We start from the raw sequence: 25,652 nt of genomic DNA, 5'->3' as shown, positions 1-25,652 counted from the left end.
GCGGTTTTCCAAGTACTGCTAAAATGAGGTTGGTGTTTGGAAATGCTGTAGGCTTGATTGCATTGAATTATAAGTTGAATCATTACTAACAACCTCTGGGAGGTTTTCAGTGATTGTCTGATTCAGCTTTACTGACTATACTGCCCACAGCAACTCTGGCAATGATTCCCCTGAAGGCACAAAAGGGCTGCCCAGCTGCAGAAATTCATGATGGCTGCATTTGCCTGCAGAGTCTGGAAAGATCTAAGGTCTTTGGAGACTAGAAATGTGTTTTTTCCTTGTTTTAACCGGCAGTGTGAGCCTCTGGCATTTCAAAGTGCAAGTCATTAGTGTCCACCCGGGTGATGTTAATCTGTCTGTGTTTCAGTCTCAGGACATTTTCCAGTTGCTTCTGCCACAATAATCTCTGCCATGTCAGTGCCTCTAAGGCCCTTGTGAATTCAGGAAGCTCTGCATTGCCAGCAGGACTTCTCAGAACTGGTTGCCAACCAATCCTCAGTTCCATCTTTCAGCTATCTTTAAAGAAAGTCTCCAAGTTTGTTTAAAAGGTGGTGCTTCTGTTTGGCATTTTCAAATCTGGGCTGAGAGGATCATGGCTAAAATAAATTAAACATTTGTGTGTGTGTGTGTGTGTGTGTGTGTGTGTGTGTGTGTGTGTGATTCTCAGTAGAAAGAGGCTTTTATTTTTAATTTAGGGCTTGAGTCATGCAGTCTGGGGGACTTAAGCTGGTGTGATCACATACAGAAGAAATATGAGACTAGGGGAGGGAGAAAAGGGAGATGTGAGAATTGCCAGAAAACTACAAAAACAAGGCACTTGAATGGTTGGAAGGGACTCAGGAAAGCTAGGGGCTTCAGGTGATGCTTGAAATGGGTGTGAAGGGTCCGAATCATCAGGACATCTTCTTGGAATGAGTAAGCTGAACCCCCTGCTGTCTGACCTATGGTTTGGTGGAGGGCCAGAGGGCGAGGGGAGACCAGATTTCCCAGTGTGTTCATATGATATGGAGCCAAGCCATACCAAACAGCTAGTTGACAGTTGTTAAGAGCCTTGGCCTTCTATTTAATCATCAGAAAAACCATGGCTTGTAGGTGCTGGTAAAATGCCAGATTAATTATTCAGAAACAAGTGCCTGGGATTGGACCAAGTGTTGTCTCATTAGCATGCAGTGTCCATGCAGGAGTCTGGTTAGAAAGCCACAAAGACTGCAGGAGGGTTTGGTGGGAGGGAACCAGGGCAAAAATAAAATTAACTTTCCCCATGTTGTGCTGTGAAATCTCATACTAAAAGAATGCCAGTGATGTGCCCAGGTCCAGGCCCTGTTCTGGAATATGCAAGACAGTTATTCTGTCAGCTTCCTGCATGTGGGCCCATAAACTTGGCCTTCTTTCCTCTTGTGTCTAAGGCCAATCTTCCCACTTCTTTCAGATCTCATCTCCCTTTATCTGTTTTTAAGGACTTCACTCCTGAAATTCTCTCTTCTTTCTCCTGCACCCTCAAGTTCCCCTCTCTTCTAAATGATTCCCAACACTATGCATTTCATCTTAAAAAACAAACAAACAAAAAACCCTCTAGGTTCTACTTCTCCCTCCAGAACACCCACCCCCCCTTTTCCTGTACAATAAAATTCCTGAAAAGAATTGTCTATACTGGTTTTTTCCTCTGCTTCATCAGTTTTTGTTTACTTTTGAACTTACTCAAATCAGACTTTTGTCCCCACCATTCCATTTACCAATACCTTTATGTTGCCAAATCCAGAGGTGAATATTCCTCCTAAATCTATTTTACTGGATTTTCCCCTTTTTTCCAACCTTTAAACATTGCAGTCCTTGGGTTTTTTCTCTATCTGCTTTGGCAAACTCCTCTATTCTCAAGGGTTTTTTTATACGCCATTTCTGTAATGATGACACCCAAATTCCTACCTCACTTCTGCTCTGAGGTCCCATCTCCAGTTCCCACTTGGATGTTTAATAGATAGCTCTGATCCAAACTGCTTCTTTCAGTCTTCCTTCTCGGTAATGACTATTCTATTCTCTGAATTCCTCAGAGCAAGAACCCAAAGATCATATTTATTCCTCCTTTCTCTCTCACATGATGCATCCAGTCCATCAGCAAGCCCTGTCAACTCCACCATCAAGACATATTGCACTTCACACTTCTTGCCACCTGCATCGTCACCTCCTACCATGGTCAGCTCTCATCTGGACGACTAGAATGTCCTCCCAACTGCTCATGTACAGTCTGTTTTCCACACAGCAACCAAAGTCATATTTTTTAACACATAAATCTAATCATTTTATTCCCTTAGTCAAAACTCTTACACCTTTTCCATCACACTCAGAACAAAAATTCAAAGTCCTTACTGTGTTTGTATGAGATCCTATGTGATGAAACCCCTGCTTATTTCTTTAGCCTCACCTAGTTGCTCCCTCTTACTACCTCTTTCCACACATAGTGGCCATCCTGTGGTGTCTCTAACACCTAAAGTTTGTCTCTCAGATGTCATAGTCCCAGGTTTCACTTATAATAACAGCATATCATTTATTGAGCTGCTACTGCAGGCAAGTCAATACATTAGGCATTTTACATATATGTTTCATCCTAACCATGACTCCCTCAATATAGATCTTACTATCTCCTTTTTACAAATAAAGAAACTGGGGATCAGAGAGGTTAGGTAATCTGCCCAACGTAGCAGAGCTGGATAGTAATAAAGCTTGGATTCACATTTAGGTATGTCTGGTATTAAAGTCTCAACTCTTTCCACTGCATTATGCTACTTCTTTGTGACCAGAATAGGCCAGTGCAGACATAATGCCCTTAATAAAATGTTACTTTTTATGGAGAGAGAGACAGAGAGAGAGAGAGAGAAGGAAAGAAGCTCTGGTGTCTGAGTGCTCCTTATAAAGCTGGCTTAAAGGTTTTGAAAGAGATTGCTAAGAAAATTGATCCTGTTAGTACACTTCTTGAATCTCCAGAAGAGAAGTGTGCCTGTGTGTGTGTCGGGGTGGGGGGTGGGGGGGTCGGGTTTTGGGGGAATACAGTCGTGGGGAGGTTGGGTACAACATCCTTTCACCTGAGTGATGGAGCCTGTAGGGCTGGGAAGCAAGCCCTGAGGCATGGCTGCAGTGAAGGCTCTCTTTTGTCTCCAAATGCTAATAGTTCTGGATTCAAACTCTTTTCTCTCTTTGACTGGACCCAGAGATAATAAAAAAGCTTACAGCATGTAATTTGGCATTTACTCATATAGTAGGCTCACAAAATTTTGTTCTCCCTGACAAGGCTTGGATAATTCTATCAAAATAAATCTCTGAAGGAAAAAAAAAAGCTTTCTTTTAAAGTCTTTGGGAAGTCTTTTCAAGAACAAAAATAACACTTAAAACTGATGTTATGTGTAACTTCTTTTCCTTCTCTTTTTTTAGAAGAAATTCTGCCCTTTCTGGTAATAGAAAATAAAAAATGTCAGGAGGAAAAATGTCAAAATTTGGCATGCTGCAGTGAAAGGAAATTTCTCTAACACTGCTTTGAATTTTAAAGAGTTTTGGGCACAGGTTGTTCAGGAATCAGATTTCCACATCCAATTGTGTTCTTTGTCAGAGTATTTGTACTCATTCATCAGACCTTGACTGAGAACATGACTGTATTAGGTTTTCCAGAGAATCAAAACCAATGGCATATATAGACAGACAGACAGATGAGGAGATTTATTATAGGAATTGATTCGTGGGGCTGTGGAGGCCAAGAAGTCCAACAAACTGCTATCTGCAAGATGGAGAACCAGGAAAACTGATGGTGTAATTCAGTCCAAATCTGAAGAATTGAGAACTGTAGGATCCAACCTACTAGTAATTCAAGTCCAAAGACCCAAGAATGAGGTGGGGTGGGAGGTTAATAATGTAAGTCCTGGTCTGAATCCAAAGGCTTGAGGCCCAGGAGCTCCATGATGGCCAAAGGCAGGAGAAGATGGATGTGCCAACGTAAGTAGAGAGGAAACTCAGCCTTCCTCCACCTTTTTGTTCTATTCAGATCCTCAGTAGATTGGATGATGCCCATATTAGTGAGCTTGATCTTCTTTACTTAGTTTACCTATTCAAATGTTAATCTCTTCAGGAAACATCCTCACAGATACACCCAGAAATAATGTTTTACCAGCTATCTGGACATCCCTTAGCCTAGGGGTCTGCAAATTCGTTAGTCAACAGAGCCAAATATCAACAGTACAATGATTGAAATTTCTTTTGAGAGCCAAATTTTTTAAACTTAAACTATATAGGTAGGTACATTGTTATTAACTTAATTAGGGTACTCCTAAGCTGGCCTTTGCTAAAAACGTTGCTAAAAACGTCGTCAGTCTTACTGAGGTACGTTTGCTGAGGTCGACCCCTTCCAACTCTCCCATCCACACTCGTTTTGTATACTTGTTTCATCTATCTCCTTTCCTGAAAACCGACTTCTGCGCATGGGCCACGAAGTTTCAATTGCATTGTACGTGTACACCCACACGTGGTATTTTGTGGGAGAGCCACATTCAAGGGGCCAAAGAGCCGCATGTGGCTCGTGAGCCGCAGTTTGCCGACCACTGCCTTAGCCTATTCAATTTGACACATAAAATTAACCATCAGGATAACTCATTTCAAGAGCCAACGTCTCCAAATGGTCTCTCTTATGTTTGCTCTCAAATTTTGTGGACACTTCTCTGCCCAGAATGTGCTTGATCAGATATGGCCTGTTTTTTGCAGATGGATAGCAAGGTTGAGTAGACAGGCTGAATTTTGTATGCATTTCAGTAAAACCACATTTACCATGTGTTCAACATTGAGTTATATGAAATGGAGGCTACAGCAGGGGAGAGAAGAGAACAAAAACTTACTGAGGGCCTATTGTGTGCCAAGGAATGTCTACTGCATATATAATTTCATACTATTTAGGTTAACACGTTAGGCACGATGTCAGTCACCGGTGACTGACACTATACTTTCCGTCCGGACTGGTCAGTCAGTGATGCCGCCAGCATATCGGTGAAATCGGGTATCACAGGCTAAACAGAAAGGAAGACAAAACAGGCATGGCACTTATTGTGTTAATATAATTTTTTCTTAGGGAAGAAATGAGGCTCCAAAACAGTTCAGTACCTTACTTAAGCTACAAAATGGAGGAGCTAGAATTGAAATCGAGAACTGTCTAATACTAAAACACAGGCCCTTTACATTGTACAACATTGGCACAGAATTAAAGTTGAGATTCCCTTTCACATGTGCTGTGGTCTAAGGTGAAATGCCAAGTAATGAATCCTGAAAAAATTTAGAGGAGAGGGAAAACTAAATTGGATTATCAAGGAAAGTTTCGTGGAGGAGGCAGATTAGGAGCTGGGCCTTGGAATCTGGGTGGGATTTTTTATGAGCAGAAGGAAAACCTAGAAGGTGAGGGGGATTGCAGTCTGGAAATCAGAATGAGCTAAGAAATAAAGGGCAATGACAGTGGCATGTGAGGGTTGAAAAGGCAATTGCTCTCCCTGCTGCTAAGAATGTGTGCTGAAAGTAGAATGAAGTATGGTAGCAATCATCTCAGGTAGAAACTGTAGTTTAACTCTAACCCTGCTGTTCGGTTTCTGTACTTATTTGCTTGCTAAAATAATAGGAAAGTTATTTTGATTTTCTGAATTATATAAATTATCCCATTCGATTGAATACCCTATTGATTGTAATGTGAATATCCCATTGGTTGTGATCATACTGGTTATCGAAGCACATTCTTCTGTACCTGGGAAGGACAGCACAATTATCCCAAGGTCAGAGGGCCCCAGATAAGACGTCCCTGATGACTCAGTGGTCCCAAGACCTGAGAGCTCTAGATAATGTGTTTCTGTTAATTCAGTCATCTGGAGACTCAAAACTATAATTTAGATAACATGCCTAAGTAAAACTGCTTCTGCTTCTGTAAACTGCTTTTTTGCAAACCAGGTTCCTCATTCCAAACCTTGGGATGTAATCAATACCTTTGTGATCTTTTCCTATATAAATCTGGTGTTGGGGCTGGGGTGGGCACTATGAGATCTGGGAGAGCAAAATGCCCCCTCATAGTCCCGTATTTGCAATAAATGTGACTCTTTAATTCGACTTTTTGAGGCGTCCTTGTGTGATTTGCGGGGTACATTACAACAAGAAGATAGAGCTATGCAGGTGTTATGATAAAACTGTAGAGTGTTTTCAAAGCCAGATAGAGTTATAAGTAGAGAGATATGGGGAAGAGTGGATGGCTGATGTGGCTTTTAGAGGAGGAAATTTTGTAATTAACTGAAACATGATAGAACTCTTCAGTATATGTGAATTCTCTACACACAAGGGATATTTAAATCATAATTTTGTTCTGCAATATAGTAAAAATTAAAGTTACTCTTCAGATGGAAAATAATACAGTTCAGTTCTGTATTGCATCAGAGCATAAGTGGTGGGACAGCCTGATATCCTAGAGCTCGTATTCATAGGATGGGCTGGGCCTCAAGGGAGCATTGTTAGGACTGACCTCGGAAACCATACTCCTTGTTTTTGTGAAACAGACAAAGATAGGCAACCATGTTCCAAACCTGAAGGCGTGTCAGGAGGGCAGACTTCAAAAGCTACTAAAAATTAGTGGCTCTGAGAATCTTTCTGAGGCCTGCGACTATGACCTCATCATCATTGGAGGGGGTTCAGGAGGACTGGCAGCTGCTAAGGAGTCAGCCAAATATAACAAGAAGGTGTTAATGATACGAGAGATAAAAAATGTTAGTAAATTTAGTACTCAATTTTTGTCCCAAAGCAAGTCATGTCTTGAGAATGCAAATAAGTTTCCTTCTTGCTTGGAAGGCATGATTTGGCTCAGTTGGTAGGCTTTTAGCAGAAGTGTTTATGCATTGTTAGCATTCCAGCTTGTGTTATTACTGAGGTACTAACTTCACAGTTACAGATTTCTATGTAAATGTACTGACCATATATTCAGGCCATCTTCTCACTATATATGTTGGATTTTAAACATTTGCTGTGGACATCAGGCCTCCTACCAGCAGTTCCTGTAGCTTCTTTTTAATTCTTTCCCCCCTGTTTGTATTTCTCAGCTACAACACTGAGTGGTTGATTCAAAGTACGTTTCTTGATCACCTCAGGAGACTCATGTGTCTGTCTGGCATTCAGTCGCAGAGTACCTAACCCTGTCCCACATATCTCTGCCTCATGCCTTTGTCCATTCTGGTTACATGATGTAAATAAGAAAATGTAAAAAGGAGAGGGGAGTTGAGGCAGTTGACTGTGTTGAGTTTTATTTGTGTGGTTTTTTTGTAAAAAAAATATATTTTGTCTCCAAGTCTGTCAATCTCCAAATGAGAACAATAATCAGTTGTGGTTCTCTCTGCTCAGTGGAATGGAAGGTTCTGTCCCCACAAGGAGGAACATATTTTATGGACTTGTCTCGTTTAGATTTTTGTAATTGCCCAATGTATCAAAACTCATATTAAGTTCCATGTATTTTTGTTATGAATCTTCAAGAATAAAACAAAGTGTGAACACTTAAAAGGTATTGATAGCCAAAAAAAAAAGAAAGAAAAGAAAAAGTGTACAACTATGAGCATTTTGACATAAGCACTCACAAGGACCTTCATTTCAATTCACCAGTGTCTCAGGATTAAGAGAAACATCCATGCCTACTTAGCTCAGTAATGTCAGCACCATGGACAGCGATGTCATGGCAACATGCTGCATCTCCCAGCAGAGGAGTTGACTTGATGTATATCTGCCACACCAAACCAGTGGATTGAATCTTATGGTGAATTTCAGAGACTAATATTTCTACCATTTCTATCAAGATTCCCTTTCTTTGAACTCCCACTAGGAAGAGGAAAGCCCCATATGCACGCTATTTAGAGACTTGGTGTACAGATGTGTGCGTATGTTCTGCCGGAGGCTAATTCCACCATGTCATAAATGTAAGAAGTTTCATCAAAAGGTTGATGGAACCTTGAGGCTTCTATATTCAGCAGGGCTGAATACATGTTATTACCTACTGGAATAGCTTGAGGACATTTCCCCACACCGAAAGATTTGGATATATTATTGCCTGTTGCCAGACAGCTGAGGGCATTTTATTCTACATGTTATTGCCTCCTGCTGGCCAAACACCTGAACAGCCAGCCAAAGGCAGTTCCCCCAAAACTAACAATGCCTACTGTATACCAAACCTTAACCTTTGATATGTATATCTACCCTGCCTTAGGACAATTTGTGTTAATAAAGAGCGAGGGATCCGGAGATTCAGAAGAACTTGGTTCCTATAGCTAAGCTTCCTCTGGCTCCCCCATGGATTACAAATTTATATTTCTAGTCTATTTATTAATTTACACCACAGCACCTTCTCCAGATTCCTGAACCCTTCTAGATGCTGGGAAACACCTACCTACATTAATGTTCACATGCACACATACATATACACAGAAAACAATGCTTTCAAAAAACTAAAACGAATTCTTTCTACAAATATTGAGGAATCTGGAAGAAGAAAATGGGAGTATCTTAAAGTGGCACTTTTGCCCTTCTGAATTCAACTTTTTCTGAGTACTAAGACATGGAACTTGGTTGTCCAGGATATTGAGCACCTTAAGACCAGCCAATTATCCCTAGTCTGAGGCCCCCTGCTTGCCCCTTCTGAGGCCAAAGATACAAAAAGATTAAAAAAAAACTGAAGAGGCTGGTTGGCCTAATTTTATGAGTGTATTTTGGATTATTTATTTATTAATTAATTTTCATCTGCGTGCTTCTTTTTTTTTTTTTAAATATATATTTTATTGATTTTTTACAGAGAGGAAGGGAGAGAGATAGAGAGTTAGAAACATCGATGAGAGAGAAACATCGATCAGCCGCCTCCTGCACATCTCCTACTGGAGATGTGCCCGCAACCCAGGTACATGCCCTTGACCGGAATCGAACCTGGGACCCCTCAGTCCGCAGGCCAATGCTCTATCCACTGAGCCAAACCGGTTTCGGCATCTGCGTACTTCTTAATCAGACATTTTATGAGTGTATTTTGGATTATTTATTTATTTATTAATTTTCATCTGCGTACTTCTTAATCAGATTTAGCTTGATGTTGGGCCTTAATGGCATCTCAGGGGCCAGAGCTAGGGTAGAATAGTATTGTTTACTTAAGAAAAAAAGAAAAGGATGGAAAGAAATGTGTGAAGTGATTTAGAACCTATAAAAAGCATCTGCAGTACATCTCCTAGCCAAAATCTTTCCTTCTTCAATCTTGTTTGTCCCAATAGGAAGTCAAAGAAGAGTTGAACAGTTTCCACACAATAGACTTTTTGCATTGGAAGGGAGTAAATAGAACTTCTTTATCCTGAGCCAATTACACTTCGCTTTTCTCTGAGGCCCACTTGAGTCTGTTTCTTTTCTTTGATACTTTATAGTTTTGTTAAGATTTTCTAGGTTGAAACCTAAGATAGAGATAGGGATCTGATTCATAGCAAGAACATTGTAAATTTGGCTTTTTCTCACAATGACCTAGGCAATAGCATCACCAAGAGATTAAAGAGTTTAAAGTGACTTGGAAATTGCAGAGTGATGGGAGATCCCAGGGAAAATTAATTTTTGTGGGTATTACCTATTCTCTTAACTGATTTTTCTTGGTCAAGACCCCAAGGGAGAAAGTGGGCAGTATTACAATCCCAACAAAGACTTTAGCCAATCCCACAGGGAACTGTGGCAACAGGCCAGTCTTTACAGCCCCATTATTGGACATCAGCTACCCCTATAAAGAAGTATGTATGACCTTGAAGAGTGTGTTCAGTTTTCTTTACTCAAGGCTAACAGCTGAGGGCCAAATCTATCATCACTCCCAGCAGCTGGGGGAATAACCCCTTTCTTCCTGAAGAGGGTCTAGACCATTCATCGCAGCATCCACTAAAACTCCCCCAAATTGTGGAGGCCTACCCCTAGTCAAGACTTTAGCTTAAAAGTCCTCTTCCGCCGAAACCAGTTTGGCTCAGTGGATAGAGCGTCGGCCTGCAGACTGAAAGGTCCCAGGTTCGATTCCGGTCAAGGGCATGTACCTTGGTTGCAGGCACATCCCCAGTGGGAGGTGTGCAGGAGGCAGCTGATCGATGTTTCTCTCTCATCAATGTTTCTAACTCTCTATCCCTCTCCTTTCCTCTCTGTAAAAAAATCAATAAAATATAATAAAAAAAAGTCCTCTTCCATCCATTTGCAATGGATTACCAGTTCATATTTGCCCATCTCAGTTTATTTCAGAGCACAGTATATTTTCCACAGTAATTGAAATGCAAATAGGGAGGTATCTGGAAGGAAAAGTGATCTGACTAGAAAAAGGGCATGAGAGGCAATTATACCAGAGTGACCTCATTGTCATGGTTTGTTGGCTTAGAGTGGGGATGAAATCAGAACCACATGATGGGTCCACTTGAAATCATTGAGAATGGCTGGTAAGTGGGTGTCATATTAGTTCTGGATCTTCTTCTATCCTCTGTATGCCTCTCTTAGAAATATTGATGAATCATTAAAGAGGAAAGGGAAGAACATGCCCTTACACATGGACCAACCTCATTCTGCCAGCTGGTCCTCAGGGTCCCCCTAATTCTAACCCTGGGCCTCCAGTGCAAGTTGAGAGGTGAGAAGAAGAAAGCAAATATCTTTTTTTAAATGATAATATTCCCATTCTCTGCTCACCCTGGAGGCTTATTTTGAAAATCACAGTGATTTAACTTGTTAGCAGTTTAATTCACTTTTTTAAAAGATTAACCAGACCAGTTATTCATCAGATTTCACCATCTTTGTCAGCTTCAATAAGGATCCTTTGTTACAATGATTAATGTGTTTTAATTGTAGCTTCTCTCAGGGCAATAATTCGATCGCACAGTATTTGACGAATCTATGGAAATCATGGAAATGCTTTGACAGCTGAGCTATTCTTGGGAAATGAAAGTAAAGGAATATATGTAACTAACAAAAAGTGTTTTATAGCATATGATTAATACAGATTTTCCTTCTCTGACAGACCTTGCTCTATTGCAGTTCATGAAACTACTTGCCATGCATGTCAACTTGTCATCCAGAAACTCTCAGGAGGTAGAAATCACTTAACACAGGTGACTGGACTTTCTGGAGTTTGTGACCTCAAACATGCTAGTCCTTGTAATAATTATGGCAAATATACCTAAGTCACAGGGAAAGTTCATCAAATTAGCCAGTGTCTATAAATAATCATCCAATTAAGACACTGGATTCTGTATTGACCACTCTATTTCCTACCCAATGCTTCATCTTCACTCATGGAGTGGCTATTGTCCAAGTTAAGGAGTTTTACAACATCAAAAAGGTGTCTGTAGAACTGCCAGAGAGATGAATTGTATATGGCCAATACTAATCTCTAACTTAAAATGTGTTTTAATGTTATTATTATTTTCAGAGAGGAAAGGAGAGGGAGAGAAAGATAGGAACATCAATGATAAGACAATAGCATTGATCGGTTGCCTCCTGCAAGCCCCACACTGGGGATCGAGCCTCCAACCCAGGCAAGTGACCAGACCAAGAATCGACTGTGGCCTCCTGGTTCATAGAGCGATGTTCAACCACTGAACCACGCCGGCCGAGCAATGTTATTATTTTTTAAAGCACAATGGTTCTAAGCACTTTCAAGTCAGACAGATCTGGAGTTGATTCTTGGCTCTGTAAGCCAGGTGAGCTTGGGAAAAATTAGTAGTACTTAGCCTCCCTGAGCCACAGTCTCCTCATCTCTAAAGTAGGTGTAAAAATACCACCTCATAGTAAGGATTAAAATGAGGTATCACATGTAAGACCTACCACAGTGCCTCCCGTGGTCGGCAAACCAGGACTCGCCATGTGGCTCACGAGCCGTGGTTTGCCGAGCTGCGAGCCGCGGTTTGCCTAGACTATAGTAAACATGTAATAAATTATTTCTGAAAAAGCTATAGGCCTTTATAGTTTAAGAAAATCATATGTATGTAAGCATTTTTGTTTCTCACAGTAACTCTGATATAGGTAGGCAAGGTGTGCTGCTGTTATGGTTGTTTTTCAGAGAACACTAAGCACAGAGGGTTGTGGTAATCTTGGTAAACATGTCATATATGTTCATCAACTAACGGCTTAATCAAGCACAAAGGGTGCTTTAAAACCCACAGATGCTTATTCCCATTCCATTGGTTTGTGTGTGTGTGTGTGTTTTTTACTGCAACCTTGGAGGCACCAAGGGCTCTGAATGAGTGCAGTAGTTAGTTGAGAATAGAATAACTAATTCATTATTTGTTGACAAACATTAGCCCCACTGTTGGAATAAATACATCATTAATAGCTAAGAGCCAGGCATTACCTGATTTAATTCATAGAGCAAGCCTAGGAGGTAAATATCACTATTACTGTCCTTTCAATAGCCGAGGACACTGTGGCTTAGAGATATTAAATAGCTTGTTTGGGAAATTGAAACCCCGGTCTGTCCAACTCCAGTGTCTGTGTTTTAACAGTACATATTCTGTCTCCTACCAATCCCACTTTACAAAATGTTGTTCTAAAAAAGGAGTGTTTTGAGACCTATGAGGCCGATAGGATAACCAGTTACCATGCTTTAAATTACTGTCCTAGTGGTTCAGGTCCCATGACTCAAAAATTCCTTAACTTCTGAACCAGAGGTTAGGATACTGTTGTTTTTTCACTTAGGGAACAGCATCAGCTATGAAAAAGGTTTATATGGTCAAATATTTGAAACTAAATTCTCCCTTGGATATTCATAATACACATTTAATATAGAAAATACTATATTTTAAAAAGGTTAATGATGTTAAACCTGATTTGTAAGCTTTTTTGACCACAGAACCCTTTTTTTGGGTTAAAATCAGTAAAAAACTCTGGGAACCCATTTAGGTTCATTTAAATAATAACTGTGGCCAAATTTCTGAAGCACTTAGTATTTCACAAACACTGACCTCAGAACTTCCCATGTATTAACTTATGTTATAATACTCCTATGATAAAAGTGTTTTCAGAATAATCTTATGAGGTAAATGTTTTTCCTAAACAACTTTCCCCAAATCACAAACTAGTGAGTGGCAGAACCAGGACCTGAATTCAGGTGTCTCTATCCAGTTCCCGTGCTCTCACAGCTGCCATGGAAGAGCTGATTCAGCATGTCCTACTCAAAGAAGTATCAGATTATTTTCTAAATTAAATATGCAATAAGCATGCTATAGCAAATTTCCATTTTTATTAAATTCGCCCCACCGAGGGGAAATAACTGGCAAAACCACCTCCCTGAGTCAGACACTCAACACAATCAGAGTTGTCTATCTGATATTAATAACTATATTTTCCTCTAGAATGCTGTTTAATTCTTAAAATATTTGATTCCCTTATAGACATATACTTATATTTTGTGTCAGACACAGAGGTAATAATCACTTCAATTTTCCTCCAGGACTAATGCACCAACATCAGATAGATAACAGTTCTCACTTAGAAAGTCGGTTGATCACCCATCTGAAATAGGAAAGATGTTATTTATCCCCGTAAGGCAAAGGCACAGAATTTTTTCCCTCTTCACTGCTTCCCCCCCCCCTTACTTTCCTTTTTCAGTTTTAGGTGGAGCAGTGGCTTGTGGAGTGGCAAAGTTTGGGACTCACTCACTTAACTGAAGATACCCCAGCCTTGAAGAAGGACCAGTAGAAAGGCAATGCCTCAAAGGTACAGAAAGCCCAAAGAAAGCTTCCAAGTACTGTTATTGCCTTCTTTTCCTTTTGATCCCTTCTCCCCATAGAGCAGCTGTTTTTTGAAAGCGTATTTGTCCAAGTTGTTACATTAACAAATTTGCACTGATTTCTTTATCTAAAGACCACCTTGTTGGTGGGCGGTGAACTTTTCCGTCATGCCAGGCCTGCTACACTGTCTAATGTCACAAGTGTCTGCTCACATTATCTCCCGGAGACTAGAGAAGATTCCGCATGGGGCTTTTCCAGCAAGTTGATTTGACAGGTTGAGTCCCCATGTCAGCTCATGGCACTTAGTTATCAGCCTTCCTCGGGGAGGAGAATTTAGAGTGCACCATATTCAGGTTCCAAATCAACTGCTGTCCCCCCAGGAAGCCGTGTGTTGCATTATTAAAAGAAATGCCTTCATCCATAGCACCATATTTAAACATTCATCCCCATAAGACAAAAAAGTGGAGTGGAGGGTACAACACAACAGTGCTCTACACCCTTCACTGTGTTAACTCTTTCTCCTCATATTTCAGCCCTCCCTCAATGAACAGTTCTATAATTTATTGGTGAGCATGAACACTTCTATTTTGTGAATTTTACCTTTATTTTAAAAAGGGGTGCTTTTGCATTTACTTGGGATGGCTATTAAACATTCCCCTAAATTGTAATATCTTGGGACTGAGACCAGAATCTTCTGAATCTCTTCGTTTCGCTGAGCTCTTATTACACAGTTAAATCCAAAAATCTAGCCATCAGAAATAGCAATGGCTTATCTGTTACCTACCTGTCCCAGGAGTTCAAAGGAAATGCAAGAATTGGTTCTGAGTTGAAAATGAACATCTCAAACTCACACTTTAATAATTATAATTTTAGATATTTTTAATTTTAAAATGTATGTCTGGTTTACCTTTAGCTTTCCAAAGGAGAACTTGACAAGAATGCTGGAGAAAAAGAGGGATCCTTTTTAAAGCTTTATGTTGATATAAATATGAAAATGGATTAAACTCTGCTTCCAATTTCCAAACATGTGTACTTCAATGAATATTAAATGGTAGCCCCTCTCACCATCATGACTTATTTACTCACCAGAGTTTTATCAAAAAGGGCCTGGAATTGCCTATGGAGCGTGAAAGTCTCCTGTAATTGAGTTTAGAGTGGTACATCCACTAAACAGGCCATGGCCCCAGAGACACCCCCGAAACCCACCTGTCAGCTGGTGTTAGATCACAGCTCAAACAAGGCATGATGTCTGCTCCTACTAAACACTGCTGTAGCCCAAAACAAAAAGAGAAGTTGTTCCCCAGGGGATGAGGGAGGGCTGGGGGCAAATCATGGGGGTTGGGACGGCAGGCGAAAATCCCTCATCTAACAGCTGCCTAATGTCAGCTGGTATCATGATCTGAAACTCAGCTTGGGTGGGGAACTGGCTAGGGCCTCACTTGGTAAGGTGTCATTTCTTTATTCCACATCCATTCAGTAGTAGCGTAATGGAGTGGACAAGAAGCTTTTTCATCACGGTTGAGCCACGGAAATCAAAGCCCAGAGTTTCAGTGAGGATAAAGATACAACAGGCAAGAAAGTCCACATCTGAAAATGGAGGGGAGTGTCCAACTAAGACATGCTGGATCAGCCAGAGATGAGAGTAGGAGCATTTTATGCTAAAGAACCATCATTCATCTAATAAACATTTATTAATTGTTTACTAGTGCTGATTACTCTATCAGTTGCTGACTTTATATAGATAAAACACAGTCCTTGCTTTGAAGGAACTTAAAATGATGTAGTTGGGGAAAAACACAGATAAGTCAACTATTACAATACAGTGTGTCAAGGAGCAAAAATATGTGCTTAAAACAGTAAGTTAAGGCTTCTTGGAGAAAGTGACCTTTAAACTGTTTTTTTAATAGAATGAGTAGGCAAAGGAGAAGAGTAGGATGTGTGTGGGATGGTGGTATTAATAAGAATAGATAGACACCATCAAAAGGGATGGTGTGGTACTCTTTTGGAGCTTGATGTGGCTGGTGCATGTGTGATGCGTTAGAGCAGGGGAGGGGAACATCCAGCCCACAGGCCCCATTAGGCCGGCAAAATCATTTGGTCTGGCCCTGCCAAAGCATTAGGGTGAGTTAATTATAGAGTGAGTTAATTAAACGTTTGACCGAATATAGCAGGCCAATTTTTAAGTTAAGATAATGTTGTATAGCCTGAGAATGATGTTATAAATACCCAAATGGTCCTTGGGTTAGAGCCTGAGAGAATGGGACTATATATATAGAGAGAGAAATCAAATGACTGAGGGCTTTATCAACTAAAATCAGTCTCAAATTTATCCTGAAAGCCATGGGGGACCAGGGAAGGATTTTAAGCGGAGGAGTGCAGTGGTCAGGTTTGCCTTTTAGAAAGACCAGTTTACCTGTTGTGCATGAATTAGAGGGGATGAGGCTGGAAAAAGGAAGGCCGAGCAGAAGGCAATTAAAGGAGCTTTTAAGAGAGAGAGGGCAATGGCTCGAAGTAGGAAAGTCACATGGAGATGGAGAAGGGAGGACAGAATGAGAAATATAGAAAAGAATCAGCAAGACCTGGAAGGCAATCAAAAATGGAAAAAGAGCCCAGCTGTGATGGCTCGGTGGATTGAGCGTCGTCCCATGGACCAAGAGGTCCTGGGTTCGATTCCCAGTCAGGGCACATGCCTGGGTTGCGGGCTCCATCCCCAGTAGCGGGTGTGCAGGAGGCAACCAATCAATGAGTCTCTCTCATCATTGATATTTCTATCTCCCTCCCCCTCTCCCTTCCTCTCTGAAAAAAAAAAAAATAGAACAAGAGGAAGGAATTCAGGATGGCTTCAAGTCTTCTGGCTTGGGTGTAGGGTTGCTAAATTTAGCAAATAAAAATACATTTAATATTTGTTCTGAGCATTGTCTGTGTTCTGTATTTGTCTGATTGCTTTCTTGGAGTAAGGGAATGTGTTCCTCTACCCTGTCTTTCCTGTAAACTAGTAGTTATCTTTAGGGCCTTGCTTAGAGTCAATCAGTATGTTTAGGCACCAATATTTCATAGTGGCGCTGTTACCATCAGGCATATACTGTCTGATTGTTTCGCTTTTAATGATGCCAATATTGATCAGTAAGTTTCAGTAGTGTCAACCCACAAAGTTCCCTGTTAACCTTTCATCTGATTATTTTAGTATCCATTGATGATTATTACCTACATTCATTATTTAATTTGGAGTATTAGTGATTTTTGAAAATTTCTATTTTTTTAATCCTCACCTGAAGATATGTTTATTGATTTGAGAGAGAAAAGAAGAAGAGAGAGAGAGAAACATCAATGTGAAAGAGAAACATCAATCGGTTGCCTCCCATATGTACCCCAACTGAGGATCAATTGAGCAAACTAGGTATGTGCCCTGATCGAATCCATGACCTTTTGGTAATGGGACAATGCTCCAACTAAGTGAGCCATCTGGCCAGGGCTAAAAAAATTCTTTTATTCCTTCTCTATTTATTAGCTGGAATTCCTCCAGCTCCAGAATACTGTTGATCAAGGGAATAATGGAGTTGCCAAGCACTCGGGGCCAAGTGAGGGTTGGCCTGGCCTTGCTCCATATTTAAAAAGATTAGTTCAGACTTATTCCAACTGAAGTGACCCTTTGTGCTCAGATAATATTGAAGTCAGCAAGTATCCTATGAGACGGGGGGAGGAGAGAGGGTGAAGGGGTGTCTCCCTTTTGCTCCAAAATAAAGGAGTTCTTTTTTAGTTTTAGGAGAGGCCTTTTTCAGGGCACAGCGAGCTCAGGGCTGGTGAGCACCTGAGGCCTGACCTCCAGGGACTGGCTTTGCTGGTGTGGGAAGGGCTCTCTTGAGCCTCTCCCACCTCAGTCAGGCTTTGGCTCCCCTGTTCCTCTCCAGGGAAGCAATGGCCATTCAACCCCGAACCCAAAGGACCAAATATCTGAGCCTCTGATGCTCTGACCTCCTGGCCCCTCCCTCTGAGTCCTCAGATGGGAGTCCCTTTGCCACCCTGGTGGGAGCACTAGACTCCACACCTTCTTTGAGAAACAAGAATAGAGCTGATCTCTTGCCTGGTATTCCTGCTAGATCTAAAGTCTCTGCAGAAAGCCTCATGACAAACAGCCTCCTAGACAGGGCCCGGTTTCTGGGTTTAATACGCAGCTCTGAGACCCCAGGATTGAGTGGAGACTGGGCTCCATCAGGCTGTATGGACAGCTCCCTACTCAGCAGCAGAATAAATCGAACAGGCCATTCTCCCTTTCTTACAAAAGATAGGCCTGCGTGGAAAAAGCAGCACCAACACTTATTTCTTGGAGGAGATATATTTTAAATTCTTCTAAAAGTGTACTTTAGTAGGATTCCATGGTATACATTATTGTCTTTAAAATAATGAGACTTTTAATCCCCTCAAGGCACTAATGGAAAAAAAATACTTTGTTTTTCAAAATAGTCACCTGCCTTTAAGATGGTTACAAATCACAGAGGGAAATCTGTGTTATTTGTCTTCCCACCAGTAACATTTAATTTAGAATGACTTTTAGCTGTTTCTAGAAAATCAGATCCACTCTGAAAGCACAGTGGTTTTCCCTCACCAAGGGTGGCCGAAGAATTTGCCATAGGCTGAGCACAGCTGGCAGGGCAAGGGAAGCTGCTTGCCCCTGCACCTCTCCCACTTAGACACTGGGTGGCAGACTTACCTTCCAGATGGAGGCATCTGGTGCCTTCAAACTAGGGAAGCGACTGGCACTGGCAGCCTTTCCTTTGCTACTAGCTGCCACACACTCTCAAGCAGATCCCAGGGGCATCTGGTGGGCTCCCAGGGAGAGTGTGACTGAGCTTTGGTGGAGGGAGGGGGTAGCAAGGGGAAGAGGTGTCTGGTTTGGACTGCCTGCCTGCCTGTCTGCAGCTGCAGTGGCATCAGGCCAGTGCCTACTGGATCCCAAACTTCATGGTTTATGGCTACAGTGATTCCACTGCATGCCGGCCATGCCTCCTCTCCCTGCCTGCCCCAGGTGTGAGGCTTAGAAATGTCTCCAGCGTCCCTGGGCCATCTCAAGGTGCATGGTCTTTCAGATGTCCCAAACATCTGGTTATGCTTTATGCAAGCTTCCAACAGATAAAGGGTCTTGCCCTGAGTGTGGGGACGGCTAACTGCCAGCAAGGAAATGCACAAGCCTGGACTACCGTCTGGGGTTTCATTAACATTCAAGGAAGTGGGAAATAAATTCATGGAGACAGACCTCCTCCCATCCCATGCAGGGTTTAGTTACCAGATGCCTAAGTCCTCTTTGGGGAGCAAGAACCTTCACTGGTTTACTTCTGGATCCCTGGTGCCTGGCACATGGTGAGGACTTAGAGATTGTTTGCTAAATAAATGATCAAAGGAATTCGTGCTGATTCACTAATTAATGTTAAAAACCATTTAGTTTAACCTCTTAATTCTAGAAATGGTCCTCACTGGAGTGGAAAGTATGTTTTCTAGAATGCCTGCCTTCTTCTTTCTTCCTTCTTCCTCACCCCCAGTTGATTCCACCCCAGCATCTCAATTTGGGATATACCTGAACCTGTCTTACATCAGCCGAAATCTCCCACACTGCAATTGGAGACAGTTCTTTTTGTGTGTGACCTGAGTGCAAGTTGATGATTGGAGTGGGGACTGATACCATTATGGGCTGAATTGTGTCCCTCCAGAATCCCTATGTTGAAGGCCTAACCCCCAAGTACCTCCGATTTGGAGACAAGGCCTTTAAAGAGGCAATGAAGGTAAAATGAGGCTATTAGGGTGGGCCCTCACCCAATATGATGGTGTTCTCATAAGAAGAGGATACTTAGACATACAGACCCCAGAGTTCATGCAGAGAGAGGGCCATGTGAACAGACAGCAGGAAGGTGGCCATCTGTAAGCCAAGGGGAGAGGAAAGCAACTCTGCTGGTACATTGATCTAGGACTTCCAGTCACCAGGACTGTGAGAAAATACATTTCTGTTGTTTAAGCCATCCAGTCTGTGGTATTTTGTTATGGTAGTTGTAGCAAACAAATACAAAATGATATGATACATGATTATATAACACACATGATATGACACATAATGTTTTGCCTCTTGTTGGCCTGTCCAGTGTCTAAAGGGCTATAACCTAACTGATGTGATGGTGGTTGAGGTTTCCACCCCTCCTCTGGCTCCTGGCTCTTGTTCAGTAGACTGTTGGGGATGAGAGCAAGACCTCCTAAGAAAGGACAGGTGTTCACGCCTTTAGTCACAGCATGGGCTGCCCTCCAAAGTCCTTTTTAGAAAAACAGGCTCAACTATGACAAAGAATAGGCTGATACAGCCCTCAGGAAAGAGAGCTCCCCAGCACCACAAAAGCCAAGCTCCCCAAAGAGGTCAGCACGGCTTAAGCGTCCCAAAGGTTGACACATCAAGATAAATCGGCTTGTCAGAGAGAGAAAGCAGCAAAAGAGGCTGCTTGTTGGAGATTAGATTAGACCAGAGAAGATCTCATAAAGGCAACACAACCTGGGGATTGAGGACATGGGAGGGGAAGAGGAGGGAAAGTGCTGGCTGAGGAAGTGTCAAAGAGAAGCTGAAACTCTGGAGCAAGAATCAGCTCAGTGAACACAGAAAAGGATTCAGTAGCAGTTAAGGCAGGGCCATTGTTGGGGAAGAAACTCCAAGCATTTGTACTCTACCACTCACTAGTTCTACCCATGTAAGCTCCCTGAAGCAGGGCTGCTGCATGTGGTTGTGTAGGTTGTCCATGGTACAACGGTAGGAGGCACCATTCACAACCCTTGTGCAGCTCTAACTGGCAGCTCTCTGTGAAGCCAGAGACCACAGGGAACACAGAAGCCAACCCCAAATTGCCATTTCAAAAAGACTTGTTGCCTTAACTGGAGTGAGTAACGTTTTCACAAACACTGGCATGAGAGTGAGAGGATTCTAACCATCCTAGTATAGCCAGTGAAGAAAGATGAGTGGTATTTCCTCCCCAGGTATTTCCCTGCTGGAGATGACTTCAAGAAAATTACAGAGCCAATGGTTCTTAAGGTCTCCCACTAAGTTGGATATTTTTATTTATTTTTCCTTCACATTGCATAGAAGCAGCTTAACCAGTATAATACACTGACAGGCATTGCTGCATATTTACATCCCAAAGTGTAAGTCATAGGCTTAATTTTAGCCTAATGTGATTTGAAATGGGAAACCATAGTTGCAAATAGCCCTGAAGGTAATTAAACCCCAGTGGGGGTTAGTAATAATGGAGACATGACAGACCCCCTTGCAATAGCTTACTCCACACAATAGGCTAGTGAAATTATGGACCTGACACACAATATATTTCATGAAAACTGAAAATGTATTTAACATCTCTGCAGTTGCTATGGCAGATATTCTTTTTCCCCTATGGAGAAAAACATTACATTTTAAAATTATTAAGTTGCTAGGGAAAATTGTGATTTGCCGTTAGTACTTACTGGGGAATATATGGCTCTTCTGAAAAACATCTTCCTTCCTTCATGGGTTTACAAGATAAATTTGGAAAGAAGAGTGCTATATTGGCCATGATGTTGAGCAGGAGAAAGGTTGATGTGGTCATAGCCACAGGACTGGGCTTAAAATACAAATGAATCATCCTGATTTTCAGAGAAACTTGGAAGGGAATTTCTTTAGTCATTGAGAGCTTAAGAGGGCACTTCATTTTGGTAAACCCTGAAGCAGTCCTTGTATCTGGGTGAGAAGAGAGAGTGTGGGAAAGTGTGTTTTGAGGATAGTATTTTTTCCATAAAAAATCCTTTTTTTATTCCACTATTCTACCCCATTGATCTGTTTTTCTTTATTGCAAAACTTTTCTCAAAAGTTGACTATTCTCTCTTGAAACAACACCAGTTTAGACTTTTACCTCCACTGTTTCATGAAACCAGACTTGACAAGGTCACCAGGCCTCCAAATAGCTAAATGTATTGGTCAGTTTTTAGTCCTCATCTTTTTTGGCCTAGTAGATATATTTGACAGTGGTTGATGATGCTTTTCTCCTTGAAATACTTTCAGGATATCACCTCTTCTGGTGTCTTACTACTTGTCCTTCTCAGTCTTGACATCTCTACTTGGATGTCTAGTAGGTACCTTAAATATGTCCAAAACTAAACTCTTAATATCCACCATCCAAATGTGTTCTTTCTGCATATCAGTAAATGCGTAGGCCAGCGATTTCCAACCTTTTTCATCAGAGGGCACATATCAACTAATTACCAAAATTCTAGGCACACCAAAAAATGTATTATATTTTTTTGCTGCTCTGACAAAAAAACACACAAAGTAGGTATAATTTTGATTCAGATACCAGACAGCCGTTGTGTTAGCTGTCATTTTTTCTTCATTTGAAAATCTTAGGGAAAAGAGAACAGTGCCTCTGACTAAATAGTCAGGTATTTCATGTTTTTGAAAGTCTTTGCAGCACGCCAGTTGAAAATCGCTGGCTTGAGCCAAAAATCTTGTGGCCATTTTTAACTTTGTTTTTATACCCCACAACCAGTCTTGGACAGTTCCCTTCAGATTTACCTTCAAATGTAACAGCATCTTTGCTTCCCCACTTCTGCTATCTCCCTGGCTCAGATGATCTACTTCCCTGCCCTGGCCATCCAAACTGTATTCTGCTTCTGTTCTCCCTCTCCACCTCACAAACTGTCCTCAACACACCAGCCTGAGTGAACTCATCAGTACTGAAGTCCGATCACGGGATCCAGACTGTGTTCTTCCTCTAATATTCTGCTGCCAAGAAGGGCATGGCAGGGAGGCGGACAAGGAAAGGTCTGGTAGAATTAGGACTTGAGTCAAGCTTGAATAACAAATAGGATTTGAATAAAGAAGGGAAGACAGACATTGCGCTCTGGGGAATACGTGGGCAAGGTCCCCAGATGATTGAGTCTCCTGATGCGTTCAGACCGATGACGGGCCCGGTGCAGCGGACATCTGACATTCATGTTGGGAAGTGCCTAGAAAGATAGAATCGGGTCAGATGGTGGGAGGCCTTGAATGCCACACTCAGGAGTTTGGCCTTTATCCTGCATTTTCTAGTAGGCTTGGGCACAAGGGGAGTGGGAGCAACTATGAAATTCACTTAGCGTAGTTATCTCAGCTGCCTGCCAAGTAGTCTATTTAGTCCAATTCACAGGCAGAGCTGTGTTGAACATTGAGAAGTCACTTGCTCCGTGTGAATCCAATCACCATGGCAGGCACACCTCAAAGAGGGAACACACAGCCGCCTCTGAAAAGCCTGCCTTACACTCTGGCAACTCAATTCATGAATATGCTTTTCCAATGTCTGACGCTGCTGCTTAGCAAAGATATTATGGGACAAATCCTTGATTTGACCTTTTGTATCTCTATACATCCCACTGTGCTAAAAGCAATTATGTGCATCTTGTGTGTGGGCTGTTGGAATGGGGAGTCACTTAGCGACGGGTCCTTTTCACACTCCAACTGTCCTCTAGCTCATTCCTTTCCCCCTCACACAAGGGCCCCGCACAGCAGGCCTCCTCTGCTGCCTGGCAGAGTCTAAAATGGAATTAGGGGGAGGCAAGCAGGGATGTAAACAGGTGGAAACAGTTCCTGTCATGGCGATTAGCATTCCCCTTGGCCAGGCACAGCTATGGATGAAAAATGGGGTGACAGGGAGGAGAAAGCTGGCTGCGGGGCAGGAGGCAGAAGAGGGCTGAGCTCATTGTCAAAGGCACAGCCAACTTTCTACAGAAACTTCCTACAAAACAAAGCAACCCCAGTGTCAAGGTGGGTGGTATGGTTTCTGTCTAGCAATAGATGATCTGTCAGCTGTCTTCTCTGCCTGTAGTAGATTTTTGTGTGCTTATGTCTGAGTCATGTGATTACACATGTGTGCAAGTTTTGATATCTGCATGTGTGAGGATATACAGTTGTGCCTGTGTCTGCATGTTGTATATATGTTCGAGTGCTTTATGAATGCCTGTATGTTATCGATGTGTATATATTTATAGGCATGGGTGCCAAGGAGAACACATGTTGGTGTCTGTCTATATGTGTCTCAGGATGTGTATATGGAGCATGCATGTATACATGATTGTATGCATGTCATTTCTGGATGTGGTATATTCCTCTCTCTGTGTACACATGCATGGGGGTACTCATTGGCATGTATGAGAAAAAGGCTAAATTAGAAAGTGCTCCTCTGTCCTTCTCTTTGATGGAGCAGCTCAGCATGACTGTGGAAGCCACCCCAGTCCTGGCCAGAGAGGGAAGCTTTGATATTGCTAAATAGCCCAAGGGTCTGGTTCTTTGGGAACTGATGCCATTGACCCAGCTCCTCATTTTCCCCAAACTCCAGCCCTAAAAGAAGTTGACAGACTCAGAACTAGGGAAGATGTCCAGGAAGACCCTGGAGAGAGAGAGAGAGTTAAAATGCTGGAGGCAAGACCCTGGAGGAATTGGGAGGAGAAGATCAAGGATCTTTTCTGAGTTTTTAGATATAAATAATTTACAGAGGAAAAGTGAACTGGCCTCTAGGGCAGGAGGAAAATCCAGACAATGAAATAATGGTGAGTAAAGTGATCTGCTCCCAGCCCAGGTTCTTCGCTGATTGAGCTGAGACTAGACTGGAGAAAGAGGAAATTAAACTGGCAAGTGGGGGAGGGTTATCAGAGCTGACCTGGGCCATCTCTGCTGTCTGCAAGAGCTCTCACCTCCCAGTCTACAATCACCTGATGGGCCACCATTGACCCTGGAAACTAGAGCAGAAAGGAGAAAATTAGCAATGCCTGCAATCAGAACTATATGCGGTTATCCAAAAACCCCTCCCAAACAGCAACTTCTACTGCAATTGCCAGCTTCTTGCCATTCCAACTTCCAATCAGCAGCATGTGACCAGGCATGTCACCTATTCCAGACCACCTTTGAGCCTCTCCGGGTAGGGAGGAGTTGATGAAACCCCATGGTCAGGCTGTCTGCTTTTAAAATCATCCAAGAGACTCACTCAGAAAAACCTTTTATGGTTACGTGTTGATTGCTCATTGTATGCAAATTAAGAATAGAAATAGAAAACAAACCAAAAGTTATTCATGAGGATAGAATCTGGAATAATCAACATTTAACATTTTGACGTATGTTATCCCAGTTGTTTTTTCCTATTATGTAGCATAAGTTTTTTTTCTGTGTATGGGCACAAGCAGGTTTACAGTTGTTTGTATTGAAAATAATACAATAATTAAAAAATAATAATACAAGAATAAACTGTTTCATGTACTCACAACTGTAAATCTACTTTTGCTCCACCTTGTATATATCTACAAGCCACTTTATAACTTATTTTTTTCACTTATTAATATGTCTTAAATGTCTTTTCATGTCAATACAAATCTATACCATCATTTTAAATGGCTACTAAATATCTCATGGCATGGATATACCATCATTTATTTAACTAGTCTTTGTTAGATATTTAGGTGTGGTTTTTCTTTGAGTTCAGATTTTAAATTTGTGATCATGATAATTAATATTTATTTTTAACGTTCTTTCATAGTTCCTGAGGTGGGGCTTGACCCTGGGGTTTTATCTCTCTCTCTTCGCCTTGAGAATAATCTGAGAGGGCCCAGAGGTGTCCTGGGATGAGTGATAAAATGATGCAGGTCCCACTCTGCTGATGGGAAGCTGGAGTTGCAGGACGTGGCCAGTTACCATGAAATCTGTGGTGTTTGGAGGGCTCTCTGGAGTGATGTATGTTATCTGATTACAGGCACAACTAACTTTCTTGGGAAGTAGCCTTCCTACCCAAGTTCTAGACCAGTGATGGCGAACCTATGACACACATGTCAGAGGTGACACGCAAACTCATTTTTTTTGGTTGACATTTCTTTGTTAAATGG

General features: G+C 41.8%; 1 long non-coding RNA gene across 5 annotated transcripts in view; it reads left to right on the top strand.

Annotated features, from left to right (window-relative positions):
- The window catches only part of LOC102761760, an 88,468-nt gene that overhangs the window by 8,265 nt on the left and 54,551 nt on the right, over window positions 1-25,652 (top strand). For all 5 annotated transcript variants that reach the window (XR_001512277.1, XR_001512276.1, XR_001512274.1 and 2 more), the window contains exons 2-3: window positions 11,042-11,132; window positions 13,630-13,737. This is a non-coding gene — a long non-coding RNA (uncharacterized LOC102761760). The remainder of the gene's footprint in view (window positions 1-11,041; window positions 11,133-13,629; window positions 13,738-25,652) is intronic.

Source organism: Myotis davidii, unplaced genomic scaffold (genome assembly GCF_000327345.1).
Source record: "Myotis davidii unplaced genomic scaffold, ASM32734v1 scaffold6, whole genome shotgun sequence".
NCBI classification, from domain to species: domain Eukaryota; kingdom Metazoa; phylum Chordata; class Mammalia; order Chiroptera; family Vespertilionidae; genus Myotis; species Myotis davidii.
This window is presented reverse-complemented; position numbering and strand designations above follow the sequence as displayed.